At 46.9% G+C, this 12,346-nt stretch overlaps 1 long non-coding RNA gene across 5 annotated transcripts in view; it reads left to right on the top strand.

Annotated features, from left to right (window-relative positions):
- Positions 1-12,346, top strand: part of LOC146356821 (uncharacterized) — a 102,194-nt gene that overhangs the window by 31,772 nt on the left and 58,076 nt on the right. The window contains exon 3 of one of the 5 annotated variants that reach the window (XR_014787684.1): positions 2,827-3,728. The exons of the other annotated variants lie outside the window; for them this stretch is intronic. This is a non-coding gene — a long non-coding RNA (uncharacterized LOC146356821). Of the gene's footprint in view, positions 1-2,826; positions 3,729-12,346 lie in introns of those variants that run through there. 5 annotated transcript variants of the gene reach the window in all.

Raw genomic sequence — 12,346 nt, 5'->3', positions numbered from 1 at the left:
CTGAAATTTTGCAACAAGAAGCTCATGATCTGAGCCACAGTCAGCTCCAGGTCTTGTTTTTACTGACTGTATAGAGCTTCTCCATCTTTGACTGCAAAGGACATAATCAATCTGATTTCGATATTGACCATCTGTTGATGTCCATGTATAGAGTCGTCTCTTGTGCTGTTGGAAAACAGTGTTTGCTATGATCAGCGTGTTCTCTTGGCAAAACTCTATTAGCTTTTGTCCTGCTTCATTCTGTACACCAAGGCCATGCCTGCCTGTTATCCCGGTGATTTCTTGACTTCCTACTTTAGCATTCCAATCCCCTATGATGAAGAGGACATCTTTTTTTGGTGTTAGTTCTAGAAGGTGTTGTTGTTGTTGTTGTTCAGTCGTTCAGTCGTGTCCGACTCTTCATGACCCCATGGACCATAGCACGCCAGGCCTTCCTGTCCTGCGCTGTCTCCCGGAGCGTGCTGAAGTTCATATTCATTGCATCCGTGATGCTATCTAGCCATCTCATCCTCTGCCGTCCCCTTCTCCTTTTGCCTTCAGTCTTTCCCAGCATCAGGGTCTTTTCCAGGGAGTTTTCTCTTCGCATTAGGTGGCCAAAATATTGGAGCTTCAGCTTCATTATCTGTCCTTCCAATGAGCACTCAGGGTTGATTTCCTTTAGGATGGACTGATTTGACCTCCTTGCAGTCCAGGGCACTCGTAAGAGTCTTCTCCAGCACCACAGTTCGAAAGCATCAATTCTTCGGCGCTCAGCCTTCCTTATAGTCCAGCTCTCACAGCCATATGTTACTACTGGGAAAACCATAGTTTTGATTATACGAACCTTTGTTGGCAAGGTGATGTCTCTGCTTCTTACTATGCTGTCTAGGTTTGCCATAGCTTTCCTCCCAAGGAGCAAGCGTCTTTTAATTTCATGGCTACAGTCACCGTCTGCGGTGATCTTGGAGCCCAAGAAAGTAAAATCTGTCACTGCTTCCATTTCTTCCCCTTCTATATGCCAGGAAGTAGGTCTTCATAGAACCGATCAACCTCAGCTTCTTCAGCATCAGTGGTTGGGGCATAGATTTGAATTGCTGTGATGTTGAATGGTTTGCCTTGGATTCATACTGAGATCATTCTATCATTTTTAAGATTGTACCCCAGTACTGCTTTTCCCACCCTTTTGTTGACTATGAGTGCTACTCCATTTCTTCTAAGGGATTCTTGTCCACAGTAGTAGATATGATGGTCACCTGAATTAAATTCGCCCATGCCTGTCCATTTGAGTTCACTGATTCCCAAGATGTCAATGTTCAATCTTGCCATCTCATGTTTGACCACCTCCAGCTTACCTTGATTCATTGATCTGACATTCCAGGTTCCTAAACAATATTGTTCTTTACAGCTAATATCTTTACAGCTAATACAGCTAATATATGGTGGCATTTTTTGAATGGTGGCCTTGCCCCTTTTGTTTTGGGCCCACCCACTACTGGAATGTGGCCCCCAAGAGCTTCTCTGAAATGGAATTCAACCCTCAGAGGGTGAAAGAGGTTCATCACATTGAGAGGATTTTGGGGGGCTTTGCAATTTTTATTTAGAAGCTTTTGGGATGCAGGGGAGTTTGGGGTAGCTTGTCCATAGGGGAGCAAAAGACATGCAGATCTACTGTATTAGAAGCTACATAGGTGCTACATGACGTGTTGTTGTAATAGTCTTTCAGCTGTGTGAGTCCTTATAGGGAAATAAGGTGATTAGTCAAGGGTTATACAAGGGTAGATGTTGTGGTTTGGAATTCCACTGTCTGGGGAAAAGAAGTAAAAAGGAGACGTTGGCTGTAAAGTGAGAAGTAAGGCTCACTTTGGAGTAAACAACTGGTATCAGGGATAGGAGGGAACTTTTGGTGAAAAAGATGGACTTTCTGGGAGGAGGGAGGCCCAAAAGGTAACATGGACCAGTAGTTTTAAAGATTTTAGAATATGTATTAAGAAAGAGATCACCAAGTTTAGAAGGGTATTTAGATCCATGCACACAGAAAATGGGGTTCCTCCTCCTGATCGCAGGGCCTCGACGAGTCCTGTATTGTGAGAAGGTTTCGTTTGCTGGTGAAAGTGAGATCTCCTTTTGCTGGTAAAGTACAGGTGTGAGGGGTGACCAAACGGACAGCTGCAGGATTTGTGGTGTGATGAGTTTGCACGTGTGTGCCACTTTCTTTATCTTTCCTTAATACATGCATTTAGCTTATGTTGTTGTTTTAGTCCTTATTTGTACAATTTAAGTAAATCTGAGTGAATGCAAATATTCTAACTTGAGTCCTCGAAGGACCTCACCTACAACATCCGGGCCAAACCGAGGCTGTTTTAAGTGTGCCGAGGTATCTAATACTGGGAACCCTGAAATTTTAGCCTCTAGTTACCTCACCTGGTTTAAATGAATAAACGTTCACATGGCTCGCGTGCGTGTGTGTGTGTTATGGCAGATAGCCCACCCACAACATAGGAGGAAGGAAAGATTGATAACTGATCCAACATTTGATTTGCTCGTTGTACACCTGTCCATTCCATCACAAAGGGAGGAGTAAGCTGTGAGGAAAAGGTAAAAGCTGCTGGATGCTGCTTTAACGGTATATTTGCATGTATTTGCATTGGGTCTTTCAGCTGATCTATTAAGACGGTTCTTGTTCTCCTTTTCTGAAACCTGTGTCACTCTTTCTTCATGAAGTACAGTTTTTGTTTCAAGAATGCTCAAAAGTGAAAAAGCAAAAGAAGAAACTGAACAGCCACATCCACCCATCAAAGCGCTCTGTGGTGTTGCCTCATTAGCTCTGACAAATGTTTTGTGTTTCAGCCATGGCTTGTCAAAAGGCAGCGACAGCCGCTCCGGGCCAGTTTTGGCTTGCAGTAACAGCAAGATGGTCATGTTGAAGGCAGACAGGTGTGTGGAGCTTCCATCTCTGGCAAGTTGTGCAGAAGAGAGATGACTTGGAGCAAGTTCATCAGGACATTTTTGACTGGGAGTGGCCACCCCCAGAGTTTATTTATTTAATTTAATTTATTTATTTCATTTCTATACTGCCCAATAGCCGAAGCTCTCTGGGCGGTTCACAAAAATTAAAACCAAACAACACACAATAAAACAATTTAAAATATGTAGAACATTAAAACCACAATATAATAATACAACCACAATAAAACCTAGCAGTAGTGCAAGAGTTTAAAATACAAATTTTTAAAACAGCAAAGCTAAAAGTTTAGAAAGCTAAAATGCTAAAATGCCTGGGAAAATAAAAAGGTCTTCACCTGGTGCCGAAAGGAATACAATGTAGGTGCCAGGCGAACCTCACTAGGGAGCTCATTCCACAGCTGGATTGCCACAGCAGAAAAAGCCCTCCACCTAGGGATGGCGGAGAATTTCTCCCCGAAACTTCGGGGGGCCGAGCGCCAACGTGTTCGGCCCCCCGAACAAGTTTTGGGGAGAAATCCTCCGAACCCCCCCCGCCCCCCGCACCCCCCCCGGGACGGTACTTACCTTCGCCGAATGTCCCTCCCGGCGGCAGGTCCGGCCGGCGGTTCGGCGGGTGTTCGAGCGGGGCGGGAGCGGCAGCTGGTCTTTCGACCGGCTGCCGCCGCCGCCATTGCAGTAAAAGAAAAAAAAAACACGCCCCCTGATAGGCTACGTGACAATTATGAGATTATGATTATTATGATTATGATTATGACGATTATGAGATTATGATTATGATTATGACGATTATGACGCTATTTGCGTTGCCCTTATTTTCGCCGTAGTCTACGTAAATCTTTACGTAGACTACAGCGACCAAATAAGGAACGCGAATGGCGGCTCCCTATGGGGGCCGCCATTAGCGTACGCGCTTTTTTTTTTTTTTAAAGTCACCCGTGATAGGCTACGTGACGATTGACGTAGCCTATCACAGCTGACTTTGCAAATCTAGCCGTGATAGGCTACGTGAATCGTCACGTAGCCTATCAGGGGCGTTTTTTTTTTTTTTAAACTTTCGTGTTCGCGGCTGGGCGAGGCGGGAAGCCTCCTCCCCGGCCTGAATTTTGGCCGGGGCGAGGCGGGAAGCCTCCCCCCCGGCCTGAATTTCGGCCGGGGCGAGGCGGGAAGCCTCCCCCCCTGGCCTGAACTTCGCGGGGGGAGCAGCGAAGCACCCCCCCCCACCGCGAACAAGCTTCGGCGAAAGGTAAGGGACTTTCGTCCACCCCTACCTCCTCCTACTAGCCACCCACCTCACTCCCTTTGGCAGGGGCTCACGGAGAAGGGCCGCTGACGATGATCTTAAGGTCTGGGCAGGCACATATGGGGGGAGGCGATCCTTCAGATAACCTGGCCCCAAGCCGTTAAGGGCTTTAAATGTTAATACCAGCACTTTGAATCGGGCCCGGAAATGGACTGGCAGCCGGTGCAGCTGAAAAAGTACTGGTGTAATATGAGCTCGCAGGCCAGTCGCTGTTAACAATCTTGCTGCCCTATTTTGGACCAGCTGAAGTTTCTGGACTGTTTTCAAAGGCAGCCCCACGTATAACGCATCGCAGTAATCCAGGCAAGAAGTTCTCAGAGAGTGGATAACTAGCTAGGCTGTCTGTGTCCAGATCAGGGCGCAGTTGGTATACCAGCCTAAGCTGATAAAAAGTGCTCCATGCCACAGAGTTCATCTGTGCCTCAAGTGACAGTTCTGGGTCCAAGAGCACCCCCAAACTACGAACGTGATCCTTTAGGGGGAGTGCAACCCCCTCCAGAACAGGTTGAATATCACCTAGCGAGGCAGACGAACCACCCACTAACAGTACCTCTGTCTTGTCTGGATTGAGTTTCAGTTTATTGGCCCTCATCCAGTCCATTACCATGCCCAGGCACTGATTCAGAACCGCCACTGCCTCACCTGGTTTTGATGAGAAAGAGAGGTAGAGCTGGGTGTCATCCGCATATTGATGGCATCTCAGCCCACACTTCTGGATAACCTCCCCCAGTGGTTTCATGTAGATGTTAAACAGCATGGGGGATAAAATAGAGCCCTGTGGAACCCCATCGCACAATTGCCATGACACAGAGAAATAATCCCCCAGCACCACCTTCTGGAATCGGCCATCCAAGTAGGAGCGGAACCACTGTAGTGCAGTGCCTCCAACTCCCAACCCAGACAACCTATCCAGAAGGATACCATGGTCGATGGTATCGAAAGCCGCTGAGAGGTCCAGGAGAATCAACAGGGTCGCACTCCCCCTGTCCCTCTCCTGGCAGAGGTCATCCCACAGGGCGACGAAGGCAGTTTAGTACTTCGCTTGGATATGGTCCAGTGTCATGAAATCAGGACACGACACCCAGATATTAATGTACTGAAAATCAGCTTTGCATTTCCCATTGATTCATAGAATCATAGAATGGTAGGGTTGGAAGGGGCCCACAAGGCCATCGAGTCCAACCCCCTGCTCAATGCAGGAATCCAAGTCAGAGCATCCCTGACAGATGGCTGTCCAGCCTCGTCTTTAATGCCTCCAGCGTGGAAGAGCCCACCACCTCCCTAGGGAATGGGTTCCATTGTTGTATTGCTCTGACACTCAGGATGTTTTTCCTGATGTTCAGCCGGAATCTGGCTTCCTGTAACTTGAGCCCATGATTCCGTGTCCTGCACTCTGGGATGATCGAGAAGAGATCCTGGCCTTCCTCTCTGTGACAGCCTTTCAAGGACTTGAAGCGCGCTATCATATCTCCCCTCAGTCTTCTCTTCTCAAGGCTAAACATGCCCAGTTCTTTCAGTCTCTCTTCATAGGGCTTTGTTTCCAGTCCCCTGATCATCTTGGTTGCCCTCCTCTGAACCCTCTCCAGTTTGTCTGCATCCTTCTTAAAGTGCGATGCCCAGAACTGGACACAGTACTCCAGATGAGGCCTAAGCAGTGCTGAGTAGAGGGGGACTAGTACTTCCTGGGATTTGGAAGCTATGCTTCTCTTAATGCAGCCCAAAACAGCATTTGCCTTTTTTGCAGCCATATCACATTGTTGGCTCATATTCAGCTTGTGATCGACAACTATTCTAAGATCCCCTCTACTCATCGACAACTAGTTCCCCTCTACTCATATTCAGCTTGTGATCAACAACAATTCTAAGATCCCCCATCTTGTAACTGTGCATTTGGTTTCTTTTTCCTAAGTGCAGAACTTGGCATTTATCCCTATTAAATTTCATTCTGTTGTTTTCTGCCCAGCGCTCCAGTCTATGAAGATCACTTTGAATTTTGTTTCTGTCTTCCAAAGTATTAGCTATCCTGCCCAGTTTTGTGTCATCTGCAAATTTGATCAGCATTCCCTGCACCTCCTCCTCCAAGTCATTAATATAAATGTTGAAGAGCACTGGGCCCAGGACTGAGCCCTGCGGTACCCCACTCGTTACTTCTCCCCAAATTTGAGATTCCCTGATCTTGTGCATTTGGTTTCCTAGTGCAACTGCTGATAATAAACCATATGGCCCTAATACAGCTTCTTGGGTGTTTTGAAGGAAGTCAATCTGAGGTTTCTCGCAAGTTCCAATGGGAACTCAAAGAGGGAAAATGTCCCTAATTACTCTGGCTTTTCGGCTTGCCTCAGTTTCATCTGACATGTAACCAATACTGTAAGGTGATGTACGTATGAGTGCATATTTATTTATTTTTAAACATCTCATAGACCAGGGGTGGGTAACATGCAGCCCTCAAGCCTCATGCTGCCCCCTTGCCCCTTTTGCAGCTCCCACTGCTGCCCTGCCAAATTTGCCACCTAAATCTGGTGGTGTGGTGGCAGCATCAAGGAAAAATAGCCTGCTTTCAAAAGTCTGAAGTGCAGTTTGCCCCTGAAATTCAGCAGTGCCGCTGCAGCAAAAAGGGGCTATTTTACTGAAAAACTGCCTCCCCCCCCCCCCCGTGCTGCCACTATGTGGCTGAATTTTGGTGGGAAACCACACTTTCGGCCTTTAAAAGCAAACTGTTTTTCCTTGCTGCTATCATATAGTTGGGTGCTGATGGGACCCAATTCTGGCCCACATGAGGGCTCCACCCCTGACTTATCCATGCACTTCAGGCCACACCCCTTCCTTCCTTGACCTCCCTGCATTGAGCAGGGTGGCCTAAAGAGAGGTTCTCTTAGCACCCAACTGAGGTTCCCAATTGCACAGAGTGTTCTACTGTCCTGGCTCAGGTCGGACCCCATGGCAAGTGGCTGGTCAATTGGGTGTTGGAGGAGGCTCTGGAAGAAAGAACTGCAACCAGCACGTCAAAGGTCACCTTGAGTGCCATTTTTCTTGGTAGAAAGGCAGGGTACAAATCAAATCAATCAATAAATGGCTCACATTCAGTCAGCACTTACGTCAGGTGAACAGGAGCACAGCAAGGCAGAGACTAATAGTACCTTGGACTGCACTATGGGGGAATGGCTAGGCTGGGATTTTAAAAAATTGTTTCATTTTATTAGGCTGAGATAGTGCCCCATGAAAGAAGCTGTTGTTTCAGCAAGGGGCCAGCAGCAACAGAGGGCTTGAGGAGGCTGGTCAGGTCAGGTTCCCCAGAAGCTCCCCCCCCCCTCCCAGGTCTTGACTGCAAACTTCAAGGGACCAGGCCCATTTCTGGAGCCTTAAGCTCCCACATGGCTCAGGGCCCTGGGAGACTTTTGGAGAGCCATCTCCAAGGCTGAGATTGATGGGAAGGCTGAGCCCTTGGATCTGGGGTTCCTGAAGGCCCTTCCTGGAATAAGGTGACCAGTGTTTTGCTGGCTTCAGAGCCTTTTTTTGCAGTGACACTGATCCTCCAGATGGAGGGGTCATGGTATCTACTTGCAGTCAACTGATGAGTTTCACTTCAGACCTCGCTGCTCCATGCAGTGAGGTCAGGGAATGAAGGGGCAGGGCTGACATGGGCAGCCCCATCCCTGTCCCCACTGTTAGCCCCCACAAGTTCTTCAGAATGCCTACAGAAGGAAAGTGTCATCCAGAAGGACCTTGCTGGCACTGGGAAGGGCCATGGCTCAGTGGCAGACCCCCTGCTTTGCATGCAGAAGGTGCCAGGTTTGATCCCCGGCATCTCCAGGTAGAGCTGGAAAAACTGCTGCCTGAAACCCTGGACAGCCATTGCTGCCAGTCAGTGTTAACAATACTGGGCTAGATGGACCAAGGGTCCTACTCGTTGTAAAGAAGCTTCCTATGTTTCTTTGTATCTGGGGAGAAGAATCCCACTCCTGTTCTCTCTCTGTGCTGCAATCTGAAGTGGCTAATCACCACAAAACTGTAGTTCAGAAGGGCTCTAGGTTGAATTTGGCCTTGATTTTTGGGATCCCATGAGAACCCATATAAAGAAAAGGTAGTTGATTCCAGGCAACTCTCAGTCAGCGACCTCAGGTACCCCTGATCATGAGAACCTAGTGGAGGCTGGTGGCTCCGATGTCAGTGGGTGGTGAATCCGCTCTGGGTTTCAGTCAGAACACTAAAGGAGCTATCCAAGGTGCCCCACTGACTTTGGAGCCACCAGTCTCCCCCGTATGAACCACGTCAAATGGGGCCGGAAAAATCTATGTCAACTGCAGGGGGTATTCAAGCACAAAATTGCCAAGTTCTCTGGATGATCTTTTGTCCTTTCTTTGCATTTTGATTTTTAAAAAACCACCCAAACCCATTACTCATTAATTGAAGGGGGCATAATTATATCATTATTTCAGATGATTCACTTTTAAACATGCACTTGTTAATTGTTACCTTGTTCATATCAGGATGACTGTTTTCCCTAGAAAAATGTTAATCACTTTGCTCTTTTAAAAAAATTAACTTCTTTTACATAATGTTATAATGAGCATCGAGAAAACCGTCAAGGTTTCATCAACACCGTGCCTTCCCATCCTGGTGTCTCCATAGCAACAGGATATATTTTCCCATCTACTTTACCTGTCCTTAAAATGAAGTGGGGGAAACATGTGAGTTTCTTAGTACAGATACTTGAAAAATAGAGGTTGCCTGCATAAGTGCAGAATTATAATCCCACTCCGTTCTGTAGAATCAGATTTTCTCCCTGGCTTTGGCTGCAAGGGAAAGACACTTTGGCCTGGACAACTTTGGCCTCCTGAATGTAAAGACAGTAGCCCTTCTCATAAACTGTCAAGGTGTGGAAGGAAGGCAGATTCAGCCGGACTGGGCTCACCTCCCCTGCTCCCAACCTGAGCGCGTTCACTCAAAGGCAGAGCCTTTGTGTGTATAACTTGCACTTTATTCCGACCTTTGGATGGAGATCAGGAACAGGCACAGTGGGCAAACACTGCCCCTACCTCCCCCATGCATCTACTGAATGGGATGGAGGTACGTTGACACCTGATCTGACTCAGCCAACACTTGCATAGCAACACACCAGCCTAAATCACACTGTTTTTCTGGCTTCTTCCCTAAGTCCTGACCCCACAGGAAATGAAACATAAGAACTGTAAGCGCATTCACCCCCTGTTACCCTGGACTGTCCTTTTCGATCTCCTGTCCCGCTTCTGCCTCTCCCAGGATCCATTTTTAGAGCAGCCTTCTCCAAGCTGGTGTTCTCCAGATGTGTTGGACTGCAGCCCCCAGAATGGGAATGACAGGAGTTGCAGTTCAGCACACCTGAACAGCACCAGGTTGGGATGTCTGTTTTAGACTGTAAGCTCCCTGGGGCAGAGGCCTGCCAGTTTTGCTTAAGTGACTCCAAGTGCCATGGGTTGTGTGTGTGTCCATGGCTGAGTGGCAGAGCATCTCCAGCTAAAATGATCTCAGCAGGGCTGGGAAAGACCTCTCTTTCCTGACACCCTGGACAGTGATTGCCAGTCAAAGTAGGTGAGTCTGGACTTGATGGACAGATGTTCTGGCTCAGAGGAGGTACATCTGTTCGACCCTTGACCTGTTGTGATGTGCATCTCTCTTGTAATGCAGAAAAGTCCAGTTTCACAACAGCCACTGCTCATGAGTTGTGAGTGGCCTGGCACACATTCGCCCAAGATGGTGCGGTATACTGTTTGCCAACACTAAACAAACGGTGAAAAGTAATATGTATTCATAAAAAACAACAACTTGGAAAGAGCTAATTCAATCAGGTATTCTGCTCTTGGTGCGGCATATCCAGCTTGTCCACAGATATAATCCTTATTGGCAAAAGTAGGGAATGAACAGAAGGTGGCATAGAAGGCTGGCAGCCTGCACCAATCTGTCTTTCCATCTGGATGTCAGTGGTCCCAGTAATAATCATAATATTACACACGGTTGAGCTGTCCAGAGGGATTTCTTGCTCCCCTCCAACCCCCTCCTCAAATATAGTAGGCTGACATCTTGCCACTGGGGAGCTGTGAAATATGAAAGGGACACAGATGGAGTGAAAGACAAAAGAAAACTCATGGAAACTCAACTTTGTTTGGTAACTTTTTCTTCATTGTTCTTTCTTGAAAAACAAGCCCCGCAGTGTGGCTGGATATTAGACCACACGGCTCATACATGGCCAAAACAATTCATCACACTGTAAGCAGGGCAGTGCTGTGTGTCATATCAATTTACGAAGCCTATTCTGCCATGTCTCTTCTGAAGCCTACATTGTGGATGTGCCATGTGTAGTGACATGCCCCAGGAGTCATGACCTCCAGCCCTCAGGCCTCCCAGTGTGCAGTGGAGGATTCTGATGAGGACAAGGCACAAGCTACTTTCTCAGGGGTAGAACAGTCAGTGCCTTATTCAGAGCTTTCCCAGCCAGAGGACTCAGCCCTGCCATTGCCCTCTGCCTCAGAGGATGAGTCCCTGACAAAACCTTAATCTCCCTCATCTCACAGAAGTCTAAGACTGAAAAACAGGTGAGAGTCCTTTAACAGTCCAGTCAGCTCCTTGGGGAGGTAAAGGTAACCACACGACAGGTCTTGTTAATCTACATAAGGCTTCAATTGGCTTTGGTTCCCTGCTGAGACAACATCCTCCCATTGTTGTAGCAGGACTCATTTGGAGCTATCCAAGGTCTCCTTGCCTTGCTCTGACTGCCACTGAATGCTACCAGCTTCCCCTGTGAGCCTGAAGGGAACACGGAATGGGACACCAGGACCCAGAATAGGACACCAGGATGCCAAGACCCCATGGACAAAAAGCCTGCTGAATAAAACTGTCTTCACTGCCTGTCTAAAAGCAAGTAGGAATTCATTCCAAATTTGGGCACCCATCTTAAAAGGCCCTACCTTGGCTACCCACCCAATGTATATCTGATGGTATGGAACTAGAAGCCAGTCCTAAGAGGTAGAACATACTTCTCAGGCAGACTAATAAGGGGGAAGTGATTTTACTATTGTGAATCCTGTTTTTATTGCAAGCTGTCTTGAGTTTCTGGTAGAAAGATGGGGTTGGGTGATGATGACTTTGGATGATGATGATGACAGGCTAGCTGGAGCAATGTTCTGATTCCGTATAAGGCAGCGTGCTACATACATATCTGAAGAGAACCGTCTTCATTTGTTATGCTCATTGAGGAACCACCTGGTGCAGATTATGCACCATCATGGTAGGGGGCTCCACCCCAACCTCTATACATTTGTTTTAATATCTGAAATGTTTCGGCATGGATATTACATCTGAAAAGGCCAATGGTGATGAATAATGCTGATCTACTTAGCTGGCCTGTTGGAAAGACAGCTGGGCTAATAGACGCTGAAGCATTTTCAGCACATGAAACTTGATATACAAATGTTAAGTATTGTTATTACATTAAGCCCTGCTTTGCTCACATTTTATTGCATACCTGTCTCTTTGTTTTATACCTCATGAAATTAGCGATGAAGCTCCTGTCAGGTGCAGCTCTGGGGAAACTCCGAGAACACCCAAGGCATAGTCGGCTTCCTCGTAATCTTGTTTAAGCATTGCACCTACTAAACATGATTTTCAGGGTGAGAATATCGTTGGCGGAGGAAAGCGGCAAAAGATGAGAATGTGAAAAAGGGGTGTTATTTAAACACACTGGAGTTCATTTTGCATTGAGTCTACCAATCGACGAATTTTAATTCTTGGGTTATTGTCTCACTTGGAGCAATTCACTGCAAGGGGAGTCCCAAACTCTGTGCAGCATACTACGTTTGTAGAGAAGGTTATCAAATATAACACATCAAAGATAATTACATCATTTCATGCTTCAAAATGATTTAAAAGCCTCCAGTAATAGGCTGGCAGTTATTTCTTCACAGCATCTTGTTTGGTGTTATTTTCCATTTGTTTTTGAGACTTCACTCTCTCGTGTTGCCTCTTGAATTATCTGCTCGTTTCTACTTTTCATGGAGACTTTGCTTTCCCTCCTGTATTATATCAGTAACATCTAATTTTTCAAGCTTTCTGAATGTTTAGTCACTGAGG

Source organism: Heloderma suspectum, chromosome 1, assembly GCF_057233095.1.
Source record: "Heloderma suspectum isolate Gila_16-S chromosome 1, 16-S_ref, whole genome shotgun sequence".
Taxonomy (NCBI): Eukaryota; Metazoa; Chordata; class Lepidosauria; order Squamata; family Helodermatidae; genus Heloderma; species Heloderma suspectum.
This window is presented reverse-complemented; position numbering and strand designations above follow the sequence as displayed.